Genomic DNA, 25,186 nt, shown 5'->3' on the forward strand with positions numbered 1-25,186 from the left:
GGGGTAGTGGGGTGAGAAAACCTGGATTTGTGCTGGAAATGGCCCAACTTGATGATCACTTTAGATAAGCTATTACCAGCAGGAGAGTGGGGTGGGAGGAGGTATTGTTTCATGGTCTCTGTGTATATAATGTCTTCTGCAGTTTCCACAGTATGCATCCGATGAAGTGAGCTGTAGCTCACGAAAGCTCATGCTCAAATAAATTGGTTAGTCTCTAAGGTGCCACAAGTACTCCTTTTCTTTTTGCGAATACAGACTAACACGGCTGTTACTCTGAAACCTAGAAATATGAAATATAGCTCTGAGGGCCTATTGTAATTATGCAAAATGTGGGCCATTAATGGTGATTTGGAATCTTGATGGCTCCCATTAACCAGGACAATTGACTGTAGATGGCTCTGTTTCACTTGTAAGTCTTCCTGTATACGTGTGTGCTGGCAAGTGGGTAATGAAGTCTTACAGTGACATGTGATCATGTCACCTGAACTGGAATCCATCTTTAACCTGGTGCTTTTCCATTGAGAAGGAGGGGTGGGAACCCAGAGAGGGACAAAGGATTCCCACCTTATGCAAAAGATATATAAGTGGGTGGAACAGAACAAAGGAGGTTGCAATCATGAGAAATCCCCTAGCTACCACCTGAGCTGGAAGAAGGGCTATACCAAGGGAAAGGATTGTGCCCAGACTAGGAAGGAGTCCAGTCTGTGATAGAAGCTTATTGAAACATCTGAGGGTGAGATTTTATCTGTATTCAGTTTTCTTACTGTATTAGGCACAGACTTGCAGGTTTTATTTTATTTTACTTGGTAATTCACTTTGTTCTGTCTGCTATTACTTGGAACCACTTAAATCCTACTTTCTGTATTTATTAAAATCACTTTTTACTTATTAATTAACCCAGAGTATGTATTAATACCTGGGGCCGGGGGGGCAAACAGCTGTTCATATCTCTCTATCAGTGTTATAGAGGGTGAACAATTTATGAGTTTACACTGTATAAGCTTTATATAGGGTAAAACAGATTTATTTGGGGTTTGGACCCCATTGGGAGTTGGGCAACTGAGTGTTAAAGACAGGAACACTTCTTAAGCTGCTTTCAATTAAGCCTACAGTTGTTAGGGGACGTGGTTCAGACCTGGGTCTGGGTTTGCAGCAGGCTAGCGGGTCTGACTCAAACCAGGCAGGGCACTGAAGTCCCAAGCTGGGAGGGCAGGGAAAGCAGGGACAGAAGTAGTCTTGGCACATCAGTTGGCAGCTCCAAGGGGGTTTCTGTGATCCAACCCATCACAGGTTCCTCCAGCACTTGCACCAGGAAATTGTCCCCTACACTTTCCAAAAAGTTTCCCAGGGGATGTTTCATAAAAGCTAAACATATGTTCTTTTCCTCTGGAGACACGTCTTTACATTCAAATGTTACTGTCAGACCCGTCAACAGCAGGAAAGGCTGAGCTCTGGAAACATCCTGATCCCTGTGCTAGTTGCCTCTCAGGAAGAAAGTCCTTTTATCTGGCCTGCTCCTTCTGTCTGGCGGTTGGGGAAGATACAAAGAGCTGAGCTGGGATGCTGAGAGAGGTCCACATGAGGGCTAGGATGAGATTTTTTTTGTTTCAAAGTCTCTTTTTAACCCCCTCTAATCCTCCCAAGAGTTTATCCCCTCATTATTTTGTCCACCAATTAGTCCTAATAGCTGCTATACCATTTGGGAGCCATTAATTTCCAGTTTCATATTATCTTGTTTACCACACATAATCTCAGTATAGTCCTTGTACCATATCAGTTGGCCTTTTTTATTTTTTGGGACTAATCCAGTTTCTCTCTGGTTTTCTTGCACTTATTGATAATATTCATTATTGAAAACAACTTTACCTACTTTTTATGATTAATTTTCAAGCAGGCAAAAAGTTATAGTTTAGTGTATCATCTTATGAACCGTCACATGCCTTTTACATTTGAGATTACAATTGAGGTAGTTTTAGGCCCAATAATCACAACAGGCCCCACTCTAATAATACCATAAAATCACTTTATTATCAAAATTTGCATCTTTCAGGTTCTGTAGGATTTAATTTGCTTTATTTTCCATGAGGACAGCTCAGCCATGTTCCAGGACGTCAGAAAGAAGCTCTCAATGCTGTTGAAGAAGAGTTAAGTGAATTATTCCACCAGCTCCAATGGAAATAATCACTCTTCCACTGTCTATAGTGCAGTCTTTTTTTAATTTAAATTGAATGTAGTGATTTGGTATCACGCTCCAATGGATTCAGCTCCTGTTGCTCCAATTTCAAGCTCAACGGAGTGAAAAATCACCAAATTTTTCTCAAATGTGGAGTCTCCAGGAACACACGAAGACCAAGGATAGTGACCACGAACACAATCATAAGTACAAAGTCTTATCTGTACTGCAAATTTAATTGAAGCAATAATTAAAATTACAATTACCCATTGTGATGGACTCGGACCAGAAGGATATAAGAGAGTGATGGGAGGCAGGTATATCAGCCTCAGGATGAGCAGGTCCCTGCTCCCTGGATAGCCAAACAAAGGCTACTCCTGGTCAATTAACGCACCTGATGCCAATTAACCAGTTAAAGCCGTTAGGCTAATGGAGACAGCTGGAACCAATCAAGATCTCACTCATACTGCTTAAAAGCTCTTCTTCCAGTTCCCTCAAGGGAGCCCCAGTGAAAGGAGCTAGAGAAGAGGAAGCGTTGCTGAAGCCTGAGGTAAGGGTGAAGCTAGAAAAAGGGGACCACGGGGAAGTGGCCCAAGGAATCAAAGCAGCTCCAGTGGTGAAGGGGAAGCCGCCAACCACTGCTATCATTAGGGTCCCTGGACTGGAACCCGGAGTAGAGGGTGGGCCCGGGTTTCCTCCCCCCCCATGCTCTACGGAGACGCTCTTGAGAGGGGAAGCAGGCCTCGGTCCAGGCAGGAGGCTGAACTGCGCCGACTAGCTCAAAAGGAGCAACAGAGGCTGTGGGGTATCCCCCCTTCCCACCTCCCATACTGGCTTGTGATAAAGTAGCTCGGGAGGTGTGACCCTTGCCACTACACTGAGAAAGGGAGGTCACATTGAGGGCCTTAGCAAGCTTCGGAGGCCACTGAATCTGCCCGGAAGCACATGACCCATCAATACAGGCTCAGAGCTTTGTCACACCATGTCTATACAAATCATACAGAAACCCATGCAATAACTTCTACAGACATACTCACATCCTCAAAGATATTCTAGGGTCTGATGGATCTCTCAACAGACAATCATTGATAGAGGGATGGTTCCTGCTGGGGTTTCCCTTGGGGTCTTCCCACTTTTACCCAACCAAGGAATCTCTTTTATATTGTAGTTCTGACCACACCTAACACCTTATGCATATGCATGAAGGTTTCAGCCCTCTTTTCCTTATCTGTACTTCCACACCCCATGAATATTGGGGTGCCCCATTTTTCAAAGGCTGTTTCTTAGTTCTCCTTATTCTCATTTGCATCTTCGCATAACATGTGTCTATGGCAACTTGTGGTCAGGACAGGACTTTCCATGATGTTACAATCAGGGATCTCGTGGTCTTGGACAATACATTGCTGTCAGTTGCTGTTTTTCCGTGACATGACCTATTGGCACATCTTTTACAGTAATCTTGTGACCTTACTGGCATGGAGTTACCTGTAGGTCACCCACTCCTGCCAAGCATTCCTAAGCCTATGGCCTAGTCTAGCTAAGCTAAAATCTTACAGGCCTCAGTCTGTCGGCCTTCCATACCAGCCAGGCTTCACCTACATGTCTAATACACACACAACACTCCTAAATACTGGTTAATCTTACACCGTCTATAACCCTACAATTTAAATCTACTATGCATACATTAATTATAGAAAAAATAGCATATAAATTATCCATTACACTAAATAACACAATAATAAATGGCTGATAAAATAAACTAATTGGCTACAATAACAAAGTCTGGTACATTAATGTCCCCTTTTTATATAGGGGATGCTATACTAATGTTACAGCTGTTTCAGCTCAGAGATTACGGTCTTCTTTTCAATCTGGCCCCACTCTGGAGGGATTGCTCCTTTGCCCTCAAATTTTGCACAATAATCTTGTTCCAGTATTGACCTGAAATGGGACACGAACCATTTCCAGTAAGACTGTGCTGAGTTGTCTGCTGTGATGCTCCAATTGGCATAAGCAGGTCCTGCTTGTCTATAATTTTTATATGGAATTTGATTCTTTTCACAAAGCACCATGAAGTAGTCACTTGCCACAAGACTAGAGCAGATCTCAATGACAAGCTGGTCTGTTCCATACCACTGGGTACCATTCAGGGCCTGAGGACGATGGAAATGAACACTGTGGTCTCCGTCATGACCAGGTATTGTGTTTATGCAAAGAGCCTTGCAAAAGGGACACTGCTCCCAGCACCCACAGAGCTGTTTGAATAGTATTTTATGAGGCTTCAGTTTAAGTGGCTCCATATCAACCACAGCAAATTCCTGTTTCAGGTTTTCTAGGACCGGGGGAAAAGATTTACTCATTGCCTCTTTCAGAAACTCTATGTCCTTTATTTCCTGATGTTCAATGCTTTTCAGATCACTTCTGGGAAGGTCTAAGTAATCTCCAAGTCTGCTGCAAAATTCATCCAGCCACAAGGATACGTTGCCATATTTATCTTTGACAACCCTAGTCGAGTCATGAATAGCTGAAAGAACAAGAGTCTGGAAAGAATCAAGGGAAATATTTAAGAAATTCTTCAGTCTTGGATTTTTCTTGTCTAAACAATAATCATCAACGCATTTCTTGATAAAACTCTCTAAGAAGTCCCGTGGGAAATGAATGTATTGTCTGTACTTCTCAAAGTTTTCCTCCTCTGCCAGGGTTATCAGAATGCTGGTTTCCAGTTTGGATCTATTGCCATTGAAGGCTGAATAGTTAGACCTCATCTCATTGACTATGTCAATGGCAGTCTTGTCATAGACTGCTTGGCGGAGAGCTGCAGAAAGCTTGGTGCATAAGAAATCAGCAAATGTTGTGATGGAGGTTGCTCCTTGGCAGGAAATTTGAAAACATTTAAAGAAATTGTCTCTTTTATTTCCAAGGTAGACGGTTGGATCATTTGAATTCTTAAATGCTCTGTGCATGTCTGCAAACCGTTCTGCTGCCATTTTGCACAGATACAGGGATAACTCTATTTTGTACTCATTATTAAATGTGTATTTTGAGGTTTTGGCTGCAGAGTCCACCTCTCTTCTTATTTCATTCAATATTTCGTGAATGTAACTTTGATTATAATCCATTCTCTGCTGCTCCTTCATATCAATGTTCATCTTAACAAGCTCTATGATGTGAACTGTAACCTGCTCTATGTTCTTTATATCACAGTTATCCAAAGTCTTATGGAAGATGCCTAGTGTTTTCTTCAGGACAATATGCTTGGAAATATCGACAGAAAAACTATTTTTGCAGGAGGAACTTTTAATTTTCTCTGCTATATTGGGTTCCTGTTTAAAATGCTGCAGAAGAATGTTTTCTACATCCATGCTAATGTCAGGTTCCTCAGCAGAAGGGGCATCTGAAGATACTTCATAGACCCATCGTTTCCAAAGGCCATCAAAGTTTTCTTCCAATGCTGCTTCACTTAGTTCCTCGCCTTTTAATCTCAGAGCCAACTCTTTGCTTCTTTTGAATAGCTCATTTTCATATTCTGACTTCTTTTCAACAAGTTTGCTTTGGTTCTTCTTCAGTTTGATAAGTTCTTCAGACTTCCTCTTAGTTTCATCAATCAGTGACTCTTTCAGATCATTCAGTTTATTTTCAGTACTTGCTTTCCACTGAATTAATATTTCACTGTTTTGATCCTCAGTGAAGAATCTTTCTGTGTCATTCATGATGGCATGATATTTTTCTTTAACTTCTTCTTCAAGGTTTCTCCTGGTGACATGCTGAATTTCTCTCTTCTTAATTCGATTGTTCAGTTTTGTTTGCAGCTCTAGCATGTGACTTCTCAGCTGCCAGGTCCATTGGTTAAACATTGTTTCTAACTGGTTGTACGCTGCAATCTCCAGCGTGTTCTTGAAGCTGAAAACAAAGTTCTCATTTAATAAAGCCTTCCACAAATCACCAATTCGGACTCTTAACTCTGACAGCCTTAAAACACTGCCCTTGGATTCCTTTGTGGCAGCCATGAGAATCTTGCTCTTTAGTTCCTGCACATTTTGGCTGTAGCTGGGATTCGGAGGTGCCATTGGTGGGTCTCCTTCCCAGAGGTGAGCGAAGTAATGAATGTGGGTGTTCACATCAAATCGGATAACGTCACTAAAGCGGTTTACATCACAGAACTCTTGCTGGGCTGCAGTAATTGTCATTTCATCTAACTTTTGTTGGAGGCGTCTTTGTCCTTCCATATTCTGTTCTTTTGCAGTTATTTCTCCAACGTTTTGGTGTACAAACAAACAGCTTGGGGAGAGCTTTACTTGCTTCATCCTCAGAAATGCCTGGACAGCGATCTGCAGGACATCTTGCATTTCTGAAGGGTTTTCACCAAAAATATTGATCAGAGTCATGTTGCCAAGACCAATGACAAAGGTGGCTAGCTCGTTATCATGATTGAGTGTTGATTTACTGGTTAGTTCCATGGCCCGAAGCCCTTCAGTATCAACGACTAGGATATAATCAATGTGCAGACTTTGTTGGAGATTCTCATCCACTTTAATTAGCTGCATGAATGCTCCCCTGGTGCATCTCCCTGCACTGACACTAAACTGAAGACCAAACATGGCATTTAGCAATGTTGACTTCCCAGTACTCTGGATGCCAAGCACTGAAAGGACAAACACCTTTTTGTCTCCTAACTTCTCAGTCAACTTGTCAAAAACTGCTCTCACCCATTTCAGTGGCACGTAGGAAGCATCACCATCCATCAGCTCAATGGGATACCCTGAAGCCATCAGGTCAGCTGCAATTTGTGGAAGTTCAAGAAAATGTTGATCTTCTTGAGGCAAAGTACCAAGAGCTTCATAAATCTGAGCAACCTCTCTCAAAATATGTTCAAGGCCAATCGTAGAAGCAGTTATCTCAGCTGAGACGGTTTCCAAGTTACTTTTCAATACATTTTCTGAGTCACCATTTTCTCCTGGGTCTGTTTCTTCCAGCAGTTGTGACCACAGGATATGATATTTTTGGCGAAGTTCTGCAAGGCGGTCAGAGCTCAAGTCATCCATAAATACTTTCAACCACTGCAGGAAATATTTTTTGGTGGTCTCTGAATGGGACTGGAGAATTTCCAGCACCGACCTCATTAAATCATTGAGGGAGGATGCTCTCCTTATCTGATCATGTCGTATAGCATGTTTCTCTGATTCAATTTGGCTCCGGTGCTGTTCAATGCTTCTCTTCCTTTTATCGTGTACACGGGTAAGTTCCTTATCTTTCTTACACCACTTGTGCCATAATTCTCCTTGAAGAGGCAATAGCTTCTCCTTCATGCCCAGTAAGTTATTCTCCTTGAAGAGGGCCATCACTGTCTGTGCCATTAACTTGGCTTGCTTACACTCTTCTTTGTCTTCATCAATGAGAAAACCATGCTGGTGAGCAATTTCTACACAGGTTTCAAGACTACAAGTGAGGTTCGAACCAGCCAATAAATCTTTGATTGTTGTTGACAGTTCATCAATTAATTCTGCTTCATTTCTGTTCTTCATGCCTATTTTTATGTTTAGATTGGATTTACCTGCCGCAATGTTTTCTTTTTCAGTAAAAAGACATACAAAAGGCTTTGGAGATTTCAGGAAATCACTTACAATTTGCTTGCCTATTTTGTTCTCATCAGAAGTTGTAAAGAGAACCACATTTATAGAAGCTATCTCCTGTAAAAATCTGACTTGTTGCTCATGCTCTCTTGCATCCCCATGAAGATTAGTGAATGCGATGCAACTGTCAAATCTGTCGTCATCCTTTCCACCTGGGCAGTACCAGGAGATTTCTACAACACCGTTCATCAGGAGACAATCTTTGCTGCTGCCTCTACAATCACGATGGAAAAAAATGTCATGCTTGTGCTTACTCAGCAGAGCATTCAGGATCTTAGACTTTGAAGAATGAGGTGAATTACCAATCCGTGTGAAGGACACCACAGGTGTATCTGCTTGATAAATCAGTTTATTTTTATAATTTTTAATGCTAGCCTCCTCTCCTGATTTCTCAACATGTTGCCAACTCTTTTTAACTTGTGTAAGGGACCAAAGAGGGAATTCTATTTGTGAAGTACAAGGATTGGGCACCAGAAGTGGGAGTGCAAACTGGCAGAAAGCGAGCTTTGTTGAAAGATATTGTCTCATGAAATCATCTGCACAATTAAAAATTGCCATCTGGACGTCCATTGGGTGCACGTGTGTCTGCCTTGGTGTAACAGACTCATTAGTTCCCTCATCGTCATTTAAAAAGTCCTCGTAGATATCTGAGGTTGCCTCTGAGGATTCGTTCACCTCGCTTGACGTGTTCAAGGCACTTGTTCGTTCTTGTTTTGTTTTACAGTCATCTTTGCAAACCAGATACCGTACCCGATAGTCCAGCATCAACAGTTTTTGCAAAAAATGAAATGGCAGTTCACTCTCAGTGCTAGGCTGGCTGTCATGTAAAGAGGTCTTGTCAATCACATGGAAATCTGCCATCCCCATTTTCCTTGGATAGTAGTTTTCAAGTCCAAGTCGTTTGATCAAATTGAGAAAGTCTTGAGTTTTGAATCCTTCAGATATTTTACCATCATTTGGTGGCGCTTGGGGCTGTGGCTTTGGTAGGGTTATCTGCTTAGCCCTTTGACAGACATTCTTTAGTTCTTTTTTTATATCCTGTTTGTGCAGATTGCTACTGGAAGGTTCATATTCTCCTTTTACAAGGGTATTTAGGTCTCTTTCCAGGGCATTCCAGTCATCACATGCATTAGGCTTCATAAAGACATTAGCTACATCACCTGACAACAAGTGTCCCAGGTGACACTTCATAAAAGTAAAACGTTTGTTCTTCTCCTCTGGAGACACATCTTTGAATTCAGCTGCTGTCACTGTAAGACCTGTCAATAAGAGGAAAGCCTGAGCTCTGGAAACATCCTGACCCCTAAGCGTCAAATATCCCTCATGTGCCTTTTGCATTTCCTTTAACATGAAGTTAATTTCTGGGCACCCGAGGAGATACTGAAAAGTGTGACTGTCCACCCGGTATCCTGCGCTGGCTGCAATGGAGAGCAATAACAGCTCTATGTCTATCTGCTCTCGGCCCTGTAGAGCCTTCTGCAAGGAACCCAAAGCTAAGCTCACATCCAAGCTGGCCTTTACTTTTGCTTCCTCCACTGCTGCTGCAGAGGACATAGGGTCATAAGTAACTTTCTGTATGTAATTCTTCATTTCCTGTAGGACTTGAATGAAATCAACAAATTCAGAAACACGGATAGATTTTTGCTGCTTTTCTTCAGCATGAAAGATCCACTGCATAATGGAGGAAGATTTGGGGAAATTCTTAACTGAATAGACATGAGGGTCCAGAAGGCAGCGCAGCAGAGATCTGATGTATTCAGTATTTTGTGCAGGTAAATCTTTGCACAGTGAAACTGTGTTTTCCAGGAAATCTTGAAGCACCTTATCCGACAGGCAAACGTCAATCCAGGTCCTGCTGTGTTTTGTTTTTTCATGTAGCTTCTGTTTAAAATTGAGCAGAGTCACCAGCTGTTCTTCATCCCCAGTGACTTCCCAGGTCTTCATTTCCTCTAAAAACAATTTGGCCTCATCCACTGCACTGACTAACTCCTCCCCAACCAATGTACTTGCACTTAGCTTTGTTAGGGCTTCATAGGCCCTTGTGAGGCTGCTGCTCATTTGATAAACATCTTTAAAGTCTTGTCTGTGATTGGACAGGATTACCTCCCACACTGGAATCAGCTGAGAGCCTCTGTCAATGACACTCCAGGTTTTGTTACTAGTCATAAGCCCAGATTTCCATGCTGTGAGTGAATCCACTCCAGGTGGGCCTCCTGTCTTGGTCACAAACAGCTGAATCTCTGTTTGGATTTGTTTTCTGTCTGTGCCCTGAAATGAGGCTTCAGAACCTGATTTTGATGCGGTAACACCAGGTGCAACGCTCCAACCGAAGCCTCTATAGCTGCCCCCAACATAATTGCTGAGTTCATCAGATGTTCGTTTCTTCATCTCGTCCAGCTGCTCTGCCCGGAATCCCTCAGAAGACGCTTTCCACCAGAATATCCCACCCAAGTGAAGCGGACCCTGGTTTACGTGAGACCCGAATCGGTTGAAGAAACTCCCGCCCCTGCTCTTCAGCATGTTGAGCTTGTCCGGCTCTGGGGTGTGACTCAAAAGCTGCTCGATCTCTTTTAACTCTTGCAGTGCTGCACTGGAAAGTCGAAGCTGAGCCTTGGGGAAGTAGCCTGAGGCCAGTGGGATGTAGTTGTACTTGGTGGTGCAAATGTAGGTGTGTTCTGAGCGGGATCTGTGGGTTTGTTCGGACCCTGAAGAGCTGCTGTAATCTGTGCTGGTTTCAGCACTAAACCCCCCAAACCCACCTTTGGCTGCAACGCTAATGCTGAAGCCCAGATTTTCCATGGTCCTGGTGAATGAGGACTCTGCTTCGGCAGATGAAAACTCCTTTTTCTCAAACAACGGTCCTTGCTCTGGACCAAAGAGCTTGAACCCTTCTGGGATGTCTATGAGCTGCTCTCGCTTCTCCACCATCTCTGCAAGCTTGTTGGTTTTGTAAATGCCCTGCAGGGCCAGCCCTCCTGATGCCCATCTCAGAAGGTCCTTGTCAGGGAGATTCTCACTCTGGGACACCGTCTCCTTCAGGAGGTCTAACTGTTTGTGCACATTCTCTATCACTTCCTTCAAACACTTCTCAGGTGGTGCCCAGTACTGTGGGGCTATGTCCATAACTTGCCGCAGCTCCTCCTCTTTCTTTCTCACAGCTTCCTCAGAGCGGCTCCTGCCTTTCTCCTGCATTTCTTTTAGCTCCTTCAGTGCTGACTTAGCCTGCTCCTGCCGCCTCTTTAGCATCTCCAAGCGCTGCTCCTGCAGCTGTGTCATTGTTGCCTTGCTGTCTGTCTTAAGTAGTTCTTGGAGGGCCTGCTTTTCCCATGTGTGCTGTACGTCTAACTTTCGGAAGTCTTCATATCGCAGGTGTTTCAAGGCTTGGATAGAGGTAACTCCAAGTTGTTTGTGCAGTTTAGGCAGCCAGTACTCTGCACTCAGACCCACTGATTCCAGTCTCTTGGCTAGTCCATCCTTTGCAGGATCTCCCTGCACTGAATTCTTGGGTTTTTCCTTTCCCGTAGACATGGCTGTGAAATGGAGTAGAAAAATAATATCACACTTCCATGAAGCTGTCTCTCCTTCCCTACCTCTACCTGCTCCATTCCCAGCCTTATGCAATATATAATGGGCTACACTGTGGTGCTTAGCCACAGCCAGGGTGGATAAGAAATTATGAGTTTTAAAAAATAAAATAAAATTAAGGATTTTTGTGTTTAATTTAAATATATATTTTTCTTTTTAAAAATAAACCTATTTTAAATTATCAAAATATATTTTAAGGCTTAAACTTACTATGATGTATTAAAATCATTTAAACACAATTAATATTAAGCAGTACATTTGTTGGCTAATTTTTAAAGAAAGGTCAAACCACTGAATGGCTGGAAGTCATTATCTAAGCACCTGGAACCAGAGTTTGCCAAAGGACTAAACCAGCTTTTGACAGCAGTAGCCTCTTCTGCAGGTGCAGCGAACATTTTCTTCATCTCAGTTCATTCAAAGTTAAGAAACTAACTGGGAATTGATGAAGCAGGAACTCTTGTTTTTCTCTTCCAATCTATGAATAAAAGTTAAGTGTGAGAGAATGAGATCTACTAGTTCTAAAACCCTGAAGATTGGGATGAACAGAAACAATCTTTCAATTTACTACCCACAGATAATGCTTCCTTTACTAAATCTGTCAGTTTTAAATATGAAATATGTTTTAATAAATGTTTTTCTTATATTCAGCACATTTAAGGTAGTTTTATTTAACTAATAAGAACAAAACTTTAAATGCACTTTTTGCACATTTTCACATGAATTCCAATTTCCATTAAAACAGAGCTTGACACAAATCATAAGTAAAAAATTAAACATAATTTCAGAAATAAGAAATTCATCATTCACCATTTTCCTAATATAATAAAGAAATGTAAAAATTAAGAATCCAAATAAATGTATGTTAGGCTACGTAATTATTTAAATAAATTTGTATAGATATAGTGTATCCTCCTGGTTAGCAAAAAGTACCACCAAATTTAGTGTGAAGGCTCTAATTCATTGCAAATCAACATGTTTTTCATAGTTAGCAACCACTGAGACTCAACATTTCTTTACATAAGTATCTAAAGGTACAAATGCAAAGCAAGATTAAAATTATTTAAATCAATAACTCCTGCTTGCTGATTTAAATCAGGATTAAAATCAGTTATTTAAATGGCTTTGATTTAAATCAGTGCACCCTGGCTACAGCGCTGGGTAGGGTGTGATGTGGTGCTGTTGAGGTGCTCTGGGAGGCGTTGTGTCAGGGGTAGGAAAACATAGTATGTGATCATGTAATTAAAGGCTGTACCATTAAGGCTGCGTGGCAACCTTATTTCTGGCATTTCCTACCTTCTGAGTGCTTAACTTGGCAACCGTAGTAATGTTCTTTTAACATAGGTTGTGTGTGTGCACGCAAGTCATTTCCTAAGTTTTTTTTAAAAATGTTTTTCAACGGCAATTCCATCATCTGGCATCATATTGACGACCACATGGGTCATCAGCAGGGTCAGAACCTTTAGAGCCGCCGCACAGACCTCTGCCACTTGAGGTAACTGAGTAACTGATAGCAGTAGCAGGTTGTTACCCAGTCTCCTTGCCCACCAAGTCCTAGTCTCACCTCTCCAGATTCCTGAACTTGGGCCTGTAGCCTAAACATTTATCCCTCTCACTCTCTGCTCCTGCAGCTGCCCCCGCACTTTCCCTCCTGATCTGATCCTAAACCCAGCCCCCACCCAACATTTATCCCCCAACCTGCTTCTGAACCCCACCCTCACCTTTAGCCCCACTAAGCTGCTTCCAAACCTGCTCCCTCCCCCTTAGCCCTGCTGACCAGCCCCTACCCAAGGCCTCTATCCTAAGCCTTGACAGCTGGCTCATGGACACAAGACCCACCTCCCATACCCTAGCTCTTTCAGCTGCTGCTTGTTCCCACCATTTAGCCCTTCCAGCCTGCACCAGGATCTCCAGCACCTCACCCTTAGCCCTGGAACCCTTTCCTGACACTTTAATCTCCCCAGGCTGCTCCTGAACCCACCCCCCATCTGTTCCTGAATCCTGCCTGCCCCCAACACCCTACCTGCCTGCCCAGCACCTGCCCCCTTAACACCACCAGTCCTGCTCCTGGGTCCATGCCTGGCTTTGCTCTGCTGAGCTCATGTAAGCACTGATTTCTACACTGAATCCCTGAGGGGATGATCCATTAATAGAGAATCTCTATGTCCTAGTGAAGATGAAAGGATGGAAAATGATAAAATACAGGCAGGGTCTGATCAGAAACAGTCAAATGAAAAAGAGTCCCATTCAATTACATGGTGTAGTGGCAGACAGCTAAAAGGGGACAAGTTTTTAAAGTGCTTATATACCAATGCAAGATGTCTAAGTAATAAAATGGGTGAACTAGAGAGCCTTGTATTCAATGAGGATATTGATATAATAGGCATCACAGAAACTTGGTGGAATGAGGATAATCAATGGGACACAGTAATACCAGGGGACAAAATCTATCGGAAGGACAGAACAGGTCCTGCTGGTGGGGGAGTGGCTCTATATGTGAAAGAAAGCGTAGAATCAAATGAAGTAAAAATCGTAAATGAACCAAACTTTACCATAGAATCTCTCTGGATAGAAATTCAGTGCTCTAATAATAAGACTATAGCAGTGGGGAGATATTACCCACCACCTGACCAGGATGGTGATAGTGACTGTGAAATGCTCGGGGAGATTAGAGAGGCTATTAAAATAAAAAAACTCAATAATAATAATCATGGGGGATTTCAATTATTTCCATATGGACGGGGTACATGTCACCTCAGGACGGGATGCAGAGATAAAGTTTCTTGATACCTTAAATGACTGTTTCTTGGAGCAGCTGGTCCTGGAACGCACCAGAGGATTTAGTCCTAAGTAGAGCACAGGATCTGGTCCAAGAAGTGAATATAGCTGGACCGCTTGATAATAGTGACCATAATATAATTAAATTTAATATCCCTGCAGCAGGAAAAACACCGCAGCGGCCCAGTGCTGCAGCATTTAATTTCAGAAAGGGGAACTACACAAAAATGAGGTTAGTTAAATAGAAATTAAAGGTACAGCGCCAAAAGTGAAATCTCTGCAAGCTGCGTGGAAACTTTTTAAAGACACCATAATAGAAGCTCAACATAAATGTATACCCCAAATTAAAAAACACAGTAAGAGAACTGAAAAAGAGCCACCGTGGTTAAACAACAAAGTAAAAGAAGCAGTGAGAGGCAAAAAGGCATCCTTTAAAAAGTGTTAGTTAAATCCTAGTGAGGAAAATAGAAAGGAGCGTAAACACTGGCAAATGAAATGTAAAAATACAATTAGGAAGGCCAAAAAAGAATTTGAGGAACAGCTGGCCAAAGGCTTAAAATGTAATAGCAATTTTTTTTTAAGTACATCAGAAGCAGGAAGCCTGCTAAACAACCAGTGGGGCCACTGGACGATCGAGGTGCGAAAGGAGCACTCAAGGACGATAAGGCCATTGCGGAGAAACTAAATGAATTCGTTGCATCGGTCTTCACAGCTGAGGATGTGAGGGAGATTCCCAAACCTGAGCCATTCTTTTTATGTGACAGATCTGAGGAACTGTCCCAGATTGAGGTATCATTAGAGGAGATTCTGGAACAAGTCGGTAAACTAAAGAGCAATAAGTCACCAGGACCAGATGGGATTCACCCAAGAGTTCTGAAGGAACTCAAATGTGAAATTGCAGAACTACTAACTATAGTCTCTAACCTATCATTTAAATCAGCTTCTGCACCAGATGACTGGAGGATAGTTAATGTGACGCCAGTTTTTAAAAAGAGCTCCAGAGGTGATCCCAGCAATTACAGGCCTGTAACCCTGACTTCAGTACTGGGCAAACTGGTTGAAACTATAATAAAGAACAATATTGTCAGACACATAGATGAACATAATTTGTTGAGGAAGAGCCAACATAGTTTTAGTAAAGGGAAATCACGCCTCACCAATCTACTAGAATTCTTTGAGGGGGTCAACAAGCATATGGACCAAGGGATACAGTGGATACAGTGTACTTAGATGTTCAGAAAGCCTTTGACAAGGTCCCTCACCAAAGGCTCTTACACAAAGTAAGCTGCCACGGGATAAGAGGGAAGGTGCTCTCATGGATTGGTAACTGGTTGAAAGATAGGAAACAAAGGGTAGGTATAAATGGTCAGTTTTCAGAATGGAGAGAGGTAAATAGTGGTGTCCCCCAGGGGTCTTTGTTCTGGGACCAGTCCTATTCAACATGTTCATAAATGATCTGGAAAAAGGGCTAAACAGTGATGTGGCAAAATTTGCAGATGATACAAAATAACTAAAGATAGTTAAGTCCCAGGCAGACTGCGAAGAGCTACAAAAGGATCTCTCAAAGCTAGGCGACTAGGCAACAAAATGGCAGATGAAATTTAATGTTGATAAATGCAAAATAATGCACATTGGAAATCCCAGCTATACATATAAAATGATGGGGTCTAAATGAGCTGTTACCACTCAAGAAAGAGATCTTGGAGTCATTGTGGATAGTTCTCTGAAAACATCCACTCAATGTGCAGCGGCAGTCAAAAAAGCTAACAGAATGCTGGGAATAATTAAGAAAGTGATAGATAATAGGACAGAAAATATCATGTTGTCTCTATATAAATCCATGGTACGCCCACGCCTTGAATACTCTGTGCAGATGTGGTCGCCCCATCTCAAAAAAGAGATATTGGAATTGGAAAAGGTTCAGAAAAGGGCAACAAAAATGATTAGGGGTCTGGAATGGCTTCCGTATGAGGAGAGATTAATAAGACTGGGACTTTTCAGCTTGGAAAAGAGACGGCTAACAGGAGATATGATTGAGGTCTCTAAAATCACGACTGATATAGAGAAAGTAGATAAGGAAGTGTTGTTTACTACTTCTCATAACACAAGAACTAGGGGTCACCAAATGAAATTAATAGGCAGCAGGTTTAAAACAAACAAAAGAAAGTATTTCTTCACACAGTCAACCTGTGGAACTCCTTGCCAGTGGATGTTTTGTAGGCCAAGACCATAACAGGGTTCAAGAAAGAACTAGATAAATTCATGGAGGATAGGTCCATCAATGGCTATTAGCCAGGATAGGCAGGGATGGTGTCCCAAGCCTGTTTGCCAGAAGCTGGGAACAGGCGACAGGGGATGGATCACTTGATGATTCCCTGTTCTGTTCATTCCCTCTGGGGCACCTGGCACTGGCCACAGTCAGAAGACAGGATACTGGGCTAGATGGACCTTTGGTCTGACCCAGTAGGGCTGTTCTTATGAACAGCTATTTTCTCACACCTAAACTGCAGCAGAAAGGTCCAGGGCTCCCTGCTTTGCCTGCAGAACCCAGCAGAGAATTCTGTGATGGATTAGCAAAGCAGGGGACTACAACTCCTGTCAGCACCCTCCCCACAGCACATCCCCTTCTTGCTGGCCAGGGAAGGGGAAGGTCCTGGACCATGGATTGACCAGGCTCTCTTTGGAAGCAGTGGCTGCATGACAAGCCAGAGGCTGCAGAGAAGCCGAAGCAGCAGCCACATGGCAAGCAGGGAGCTGGAGAGAAGTTGAATTCAGAGGGGAATCCTCAGGACCCATATACCGAGCCCTGTGTGGGACAAGCTGTGTGTGTTGGTCGTCACAGCAGGGTGCAGGGCTCCACGGGACTTATGGGGCAGCAGCAGTGGGTGGGCAGGGAGCCTGTGCAGAGGGGCCCCAGTGAGAGACACTGACTGAATCTAGCCTGGAAGCCTGCAAGCTCCTACTTGCTGGACAGGAGGCTGGATGGGAGAAGGCCCCCCCAGGCACTAGGCCTAAGGAGCCCTGACTTTCTGGACGGCCCCAGGGACCCAAACAGGAACCGCTGGAACTGGAACTGTTGAAGGCTCTGTATCTAGGGTACCTGCAACCTTCCCCTTTCCTGCCAGCCCCAGTAAAACACCCTTTCCCTGAGCCATGTGTCTGAGTGGCTCCTGGGACCCACCAGGGCTAGCGCCTACACGGCCTAGCTGCGTATGGGGCTTACCGCTGAGTCCCGGTACACCAGGCATGGTACTGGCCCCTCAGGGTTTGGGGTACTGAGCAGTCCCAATAAATACTGTACGTTAGAAAAAGGGCCAGGGACAAACGAGACTCCCAAAGGGACAAACAAGACTCAGTCGGAAACACCCCCCCCGCCTCAGGGAAAATCACCAGCATTCAAGGACTGCACCTTCCTTCTCCAACACCTCACAGCTCCCTGCTCTGCTGCCACACCCGGCTCTTTCTCTTTACACAAAATAACTTTTTCTTTCACTCGGCCTATTGCTTCCTGGGCACACAGTTGCTATCTCAGCTGGCTCCTGCTTTTATAGAAACCACCCCCACTGTCCACTGAGCTTCCATGTGTAACATTAACTGTTTCCCACAGCCCAGCATGCCATTCAGCCCAAACATACGGACGCTGGACATTTCGGCAGGGGTGAGGTTGGAGGAAGGGGCTACAGTTTGCTCCTAAGCCCCGTCTGCACATGAAGCCAAAAACAAGATGCCACATGCTGTAGACTGTGGAAACCTGCATAATAGGATCATCCCTTTTCGTTCTGACCTGCTTTGATCAGAAGAACTAGTGAACGATGCAGACATCTATGTTGCTGTCATTAGGTCTCAGAGTTAACTTTCCACTGATGAATGGGGCAGTTCATGCCTGTCAGAGATACAGTTTCAAGCTGTCTCCAGCCTCGGGGAGATATCGCTGCATTGGTTACACTGGGTCACATTTTAAAGTGTTTTTTTCCCAGCCATGTAAGTTAGAGCAGCGGTTCTCAACCTGTGGTCTGCGGACCCCTGGGGATCAGCAGACTGTGTCTAAGCCCTGGTCTACACTAGGAGTTGAGGTTGAATTTAGCGGTGTTAAATCGATTTAACCCTGCACCCGTCCACACGACAAAGCCCTTTTTTTTGACTTAAAGGGCTCTTAAAATCGATTTCCTTACTCCACCCCCGACAAGGAGATTAGTGCTGAAATCGCCTTGCCAGGTCGAATTTGGGGTACTGTGGATGCAATTAGACGGTATTGGCCTCCGGGAACTATCCCAGAGTGCTCCATTGTGACCGCTCTGGACAGCACTCTCAACTCAGATGCACTGGCCAGGTAGACAGAAAAAGGCCCGCAAACTTTTGAATTTCAATTTCCTGTTTGGCCAGCGTGGCAAGCTGCATGTGAGTGCAGAGCTCATCAGCAGAGGTGACCATGATGGAGTCCCAGAATCGCAAAAGAGCTCCAGCATGGACCGAATAGGAGGTACGGGATCTGATCGCTGTTTGGGGAGAGGAATCCATGCTATCAGAACTCCGTTCCAGTTTTCGAAATGCCAAAACGTTTGTCAATCTCCCAGGGCATGAAGGACAGAGGCCATAACAGGGACCCGAAGCAGTGCCACATGAAACTTAAGGAGCTGAGGCAAGCCTACCAGAAAACCAGAGAGGGAAACGGCCGCTCCGGGTCAGAGCCCCAAACATGCAGCTTCTATGATGAGCTGCATGCCATTTTAGGGGGTTCAGCCACCACTACCCCAGCCGTGTTGTTTGACTCCTTCAATGGAGATGGAAGCAACATGGAAGCAGGTTTTGGGGACGAAAGAGATGACGGTGAGGATGATGATGAGGTTGTAGATAGCTCACAGCAAGCAAGCGGAGAAACAGGTTTTCCCGACAGCCAGAAACTGTTTCTCACCCTGGACCTGGAGCCAGTACCCCCCGAACCCACCCAAGGCTGCCTCCCGGACCGCCAGGCAGAGAAGAGACCTCTGGTGAGCGTACCTTTTAAAATAGTATACATGGTTTAAAAGCAAGCACGTTTAATGATTAATTTGCCCTGGCATTTGCGGCTCTCCTGGATGTACTCCAAAAGCCTTTGCAAAAAGTTTCTGGGAGGGCAGCCTTATTCCATCCACCATGGTAGGACACTTTACCACTCCAGGCCAGTAGCACGTACTCGGAAATCATTGTAGAACAAAGCATTGCAGCGTATGTTTGCTGGCGTTCGAACAACATCCGTTCTTTATCTCTGTGTTATAAAGTCCCTTCCTGCAGCTTTTGAAACAGACCAGAGTTCCTGAAGATGCGAGCGTCATGTACCTTTCCCAGCCATCCCACGCTGATGTTGGTGAAACGTCCCTTGTGATCCACCAGAGCTTGCAGCACTATCGAAAAGTACCCCTTGCGGTTTATGTACTCGCCGGCTTGGTGCTCCGGTGCCAAGATAGGGATATGGGTTCCGTCTATGGCCACACCACAGTTAGGGAATCCCATTGCTGCAAAGCCATCCACTATGACCTGCACATTTCCCAGGGTCACTACCCTTGATATCAGCAGATCTTTGATTGCGTGGGCTACTTGCAACCCAGCAGCCCCCACGGTAGATTTGCCCACTCCAAATTGATTCCCGACTGACCGGCAGCTGTCTGGAGTTGCCAGTTTCCACAGGGTTATTGCTACTCGCTTCTCAACTGTGAGGGCTGCTCTCATCTTGGTATTTATGCGCTTCAGGGCAGGGGAAAGCAAGTCACAAAGTTCCATGAAAGTGCCCTTACGCATGCGAAAGTTTCGCAGCCACTGGGAATCGTCCCAGACCTGCAACTCTATGTGGTCCCATCAGTCTGTGCTTGTTTCCCGGGCCCAGAATCGGGGTTCCACCGCATGAACCTGCCCCATTAGCACCATGATGCCCGCATTGCCAGGGCCCGTGCTTTGAGAGAAGTCTGTGTCCATGTCCTCATCACTCTCGTCACCGCGCTGATGTCGCCTACTCGCCCGGTATCGCTCTGCCAGGTTCTGGAGTTGCATATACTGCTGGATAATGCGCGTGGTGTTTAATGTGCTCCTAACTGCCAAAATGATCTGAGCGGGCTCCAGGCTTGCCGTGCTATGGCGTCTGCACAGAAAAAAGGAGCGGAACGATTGTCTGCCGTTGCTCTGACGGAGAGAGGGGCGACTGACGACATGGCTTACAGGGTTGGCTTACAGGGAATTAAAATCAACAAAGGGGGTGGCTTTACATCAAGGAGAAACAAAAACAACTGTCACACAGAATGCCCCCCTCAAGGATTGAGCTCAACCCCCTGGGTTTAGCAGGCCAATGCTCAACCCACTAAGCTATCCCTCCCTCTGGTATCTCAGGCAGGACTGAATTAAAGTTTTCAAGGTGCCCCTGACAGACTTCACCAAAATGATTGTCGGCCGTTAATTTCACGGAGGGAGGGAGAGACGGGGGAGCAAATGAATACAAAACAAATCTGCTCTATTTCTTGTTTTGATCCACTCCATCTATCTTTTACATCTTTGGCTGGCAGAAGATGGTGCAGTAGGACTGCAAGCCATCCACATCTCCTGCCTGCTCACCATAAGATGGTACAATAGGACTGCCTGCAGGACTAAAGAGAATGACCGGGTCGAGTCACTCCTATGTTAGTCCCTGCACCCATGTCTGCCCAGGCGTTCCTGACCGACCTTACCGCAGCGGCCAGGAGCACCTCGGACACGATGACGATGGTTTTCGGGCCTATTGCACTGTCTGCTGCCACAAGGCAATGGGTTGCTGCTGCTGTGTAGCAATGCAGTACCGCGTCTGCCAGCACCCAGGAGACATACGGTGACGGTTTGCTGAGCGGGCTCCATGCTTGCCGTGGTATGGCGCCTGCACAGGTAACTCAGGAAAAAAGGCACGAAACGATTGTCTGCCCTTGCTTTCACGGAGGGAGGGAGGGGGGCCTGAGGACATGTACCCAGAACCACCCACAACAATGTTTTTTGCCCCATCAGGCATTGGGATCTCAACCCAGAATTCCAATGGGCGGCGGAGACTGCGGGAACTGTGGGATAGCTACCCACAGTGCAACGCTCCGGAAGTCGACGCGAGCCTTGGTACTGTGGAAGCGCTCCGCCGAGTTAATGCACTTAGAGCATTTTGTGTGGGGACACACACAATCGACTATATAAAAACGATTTCTAAAAAACCAACTTCTATAAATTCGACCTAATTTCGTAGTGTAGACATACCCTAAGGTGTCCGCGAAAGACTTGGACCTAACACTGACTGAACAGAATTCAATTCTATATACAGACAATAGATGTCCAGAGGGGTCCACGCCTCCATTTGACATTTTTTAGGGGTCTGCAAATGAAAACAGATTGCGAAGCTCAGAGTGAGAGGCAGAATTTTGCTTTAAATTAAAACTTTGATTCTGGAGCACGAGATGTAGAAAACCCCCGGCTACGTGTTGGGGGCGGAGCGAAAGCTGCATCTGCCTGTTCGCGTCGGGCACGTGCTGAGTTTTGAGTGCATCATTGTGCAGCCCAAATCTCCTCTCCAAGGGGCGCCCTTTGAACGGCAAACGGATTTTCTGGTCCAAAGCCAAAGGAGGGAGGGTTGCCCTAAGAGGAGAGAAGAGCCAACGCTGAACCACGCTTTACCATGTGCACTTTGCCTGGCAAAGACGAGAGCAAATGCTTATTCCGTTAAAAGATGCCACGCTCCCCGCTCCCCACAGGGCGACCGGTGCATTAATTAGCGGGCTGCAGGATGGAGGTGCCAGCCTCAGGCCCGGCTCTCCCCACCCCAGAACCATGGGGTTGTTCCTTCAGCCCTGGGTTACCCGGCGGCATTTCCAGAGCTGTGGGGAGAGGCTGAGGCAGCCCCAGAGGGTGAAAACCGGAGGTGGAGGGTAAGTGGTGCCGAGGGCCTGAGCCTGCCCCGCTGGTAGGGGAGAATCTCACTGGGCGGGACCCATCCCCCCTGCAGCTGCAGCCTTTGTCCGAGCAGGGAACTACCTGCAAACGGACTTGGAGAGTTACAAGTTCACTGGCAGCCGCCGATTATCGGGGACACGTTGTCCTATGAAACCAGGGGCAGCGGGTTTGTGCCATTTTTGGTGGTGCCCAGAACGGGTCCAAGTCCCACCCTTACACTCCTCACACGCACCTGCCTATGGCTCTGGGAGGGGGTTTGGGGTGCGGTCTCTGGGACAGAGTTTAGGTGCTGGGTGCAGGCTCTGGGCTGGGGCAGGGGGTTGGGGTGCAGGACGAGATGTGGGGTGCGGGAGAGAGTTTGGGTGCTGGGTGTGGGCTCTGGGCTGGGGCAGGGGGTTGGGGTGCAGGAGGAGATGTGGGGTGCGGGAGAGAGTTTGGGTGCTTGGTGTGGGCTCTGGGCTGGGATTTGGGGTGTGGGGGGTGCGGCGTGCTGGGTGTGGGAGGGGGTTGGGGAGCAGGGTGCAGGCTCTGGGCTGGGACAGAAGGTTGGGGTGTGGGACGGGGTGCGGGGCATGGGGCTGTGGACGAGGAGTTTGGGGTGCAGCAGGCAGGCTGCCCTGGGGCTGGGGTGGGGGGCCAAAGAGGAGGACTCCCCCCAGCCCTCTCCCTGCCGGCAGCAGCGAGCTCTGGGGGGGCTCTCCCCAGCCCCCCCAGCATGACACTTACCCAGGTCCCCTCAGGCTGCTGCTTAGCAGGTCCAGCCAGGGTGGGGGCTGCCATGTGCCTCCTCCCCACTCCCTCCGCAGTCGCCGCAGCCTGCCGGCTGCACCGATCCCGTGTAGCTGGCGAGGGAGCTGCAGGGGGCAGCCACCCACTGCCCAGGTCAGGCACGCGGGGGCAGTAGGTGGGGCCAGGGGAGAGACCCGGCCCCAAACTTTGGTGGAGCCGGGCCCCCCGGGCCCTGAATTTGCTGGAGCCCGGCACCACAGGCCCATATAACTCGCTGCCCCTGGGTGCAGCCAGCTAGGGACACAGACACTTTTCCATTTGCTAAAGCTACTAATTTTGTTTCCTATGTAGCTGTTGGGCCCAATGCAGCCTGGGGTAAATGGACGTGGCTGGGCCACGCTCAGCAAGGCTATAAATGGAGGGGAAGGTGACAGGTTGGGTGGCTGCTGGTCAGAAACCAGGTGTAAATGGTATGGAATTAGTGCAATTTGCATTGATCTGGCACCCAGTGCATGTGCACAAGGCCTCCACGCCCACTCCTGGTGTAACTCCACCGACACCGATGGGCTACTAGGATCTTAGCGATGCCTTTGGCCCTCAAAATGCAAGACAAACGCTGACAATAGGTCTGAGACCCATTCAATGAACCCTCCTGTGTCCCTGGGGGGACCTCGCTCCAGCCGCTGAGAGGACAGGAATACAAAGACTCTACGTTGTACTGGGCAAAATCCTGGTTCCATGGAAACCAGGGGCAAAGACCCCACCCAGCTGCCCCTGAACCCAGGGCCCCACCTTTATCCCCAACCTGCCTGCGAACCCACAGCTCCCATATTAACTCCCCACAACCTGCTCCTGAACCTGGGGCCCCATATTGATCCCACTTGACCTGCCTGAACTGGGACCCCTCCTTTAACCCCCCCAACCTGCTCCTGAATCTGCCCCCCATGTTTATCTCCCCACCTGCTCCTGAGGCCTCCCCACCCTGCTCCAGACCTACCTCTTGGCCCTTAGCCCCACTAACCTGCTCGCAGCTCTGCTCCCACCCCCCCAGCTCTGCCAGCCAGCTGCTGGATGCATTTTCTGCCGGTCAGCCCATGATCTCAGGCAGGAGCCGTGAGGTGTATGGGCCCGTGGTTCCGGGCTCCAGCAAATTCAGCTCCCCCAGAGCTTGCTGTTGCCAGTGGGGAGAGGGCTGGGGGGAGTCCTCCTCTCTGGCCCCCCCACCCCAGCCCTGAGGCAGCCTGCCTGCTGCACCCCAAAGTCCTCATCCCTAGCCCAGCCCCAAGCCCCGTACCCCCTGCCTCACCCCAACCCTCTGTCCCAGCCCAGAGCCCACACCTAGCACCCAAACCCCCTCCCGTACCCAGCACCCCAAAACCCCTGCCGTACCCCCAACTCCCTGTCCCAGCCCAGAGCCTGCACCCAAACCCCCCTCCCAGAGCCCACACCCCGCACCCACTCCTGCACCCCAACCCCCTGCCCCAGCCTGCACCCCAAACCCCCGCCTGCACCCAAACTTCCTCCCAGAGCCTGCAGTCCGCACCCCCCCGCACCAACCCAGAGCCTGCACCCCCTCACACCCAAACTTCCTCCCAGAGCCTGCACCCCAAATCCCCTCCTGCACCCAACTTCCTCCCAGAGCCTGCAGCCCGCACCCCCTCCTGCACCAGCCCAGAGCCAGCACCCCTCTCACACCCAAACTTCCTCCCAAAGCCTGCACCCCAAATCCCCTCCCACACCCAAACTCCCTGCCAGAGCCTTAGGCAGGGTCGGGGGGACTTGGATCCGTTCTGGGCATCACCAAAAATGATACAGACCTGCCACCCCTGATCTCAGGGCCATCCCCCCCAGCCCGGCCCTAGCACCTTTCCCCAACACTTTACTCCTCCCACCCAGTCTGCTCCTGAGCCCTGACCGCCCCTCACCCTCCCAGCCTGCCCCAGCGTCCGTCCTGCTCCCAGGGCCTGCTCCTGGGCCCATGCCTGCCTGTGCTCCGCTGAGCTCCTGTGAGCACCGATTTCTTTATTGACTCTGACTAGCCTTGTTCTCAGGCCTAAACTGCAGCAGAAAGGCCACGGGACCCCTCCACAGCCCCATTAACCCAGCAGAGAATACCGGAGAGAAAGAGCAGGGGGCAAACAAGAACCCCATAGGCACAGGCATGAGAACCTTCCCCCTCCCTCCCCATCCCCAGGGGAAAATACCTGCATTAGAAGACTGCACCCTCTTTCTCCAGGGCTTTGCATCTGCCTCCTCCCTCCCGCTCGCTTTCCACAGTGCAGCTTGTTCACTTTCACTTTCTCTCTGACTGCAGTTGCTTCTAACTTCAGTTGGCTTCTGCTTTCCTAGAAACTGCACCCATTCTCCA

The 25,186-nt window shown here is 47.1% G+C and overlaps 1 pseudogene across 2 annotated transcripts; it reads right to left on the minus strand.

The window, feature by feature from the left end:
* Positions 1–2,006: 2,006 nt before the first annotated feature.
* Positions 2,007–25,186, minus strand: LOC311518138 (interferon-induced very large GTPase 1 pseudogene; annotated as a pseudogene). 2 transcript variants are annotated; one of them, XR_014714672.1, is made up of 3 exons: positions 25,023–25,186; positions 11,710–11,863; positions 2,007–11,333 (listed from the first exon to the last, which is right to left on the minus strand). The product of XR_014714672.1 is annotated as an interferon-induced very large GTPase 1 pseudogene (transcript). The 2 variants fall into 2 exon arrangements; XR_014714671.1 differs by lacking the exon at positions 11,710–11,863.

This window comes from Lepidochelys olivacea (assembly GCF_965140295.1).
Source record: "Lepidochelys olivacea isolate rLepOli2 genome assembly, chromosome: 3".
Lineage (NCBI taxonomy): Eukaryota > Metazoa > Chordata > Testudines > Cheloniidae > Lepidochelys > Lepidochelys olivacea.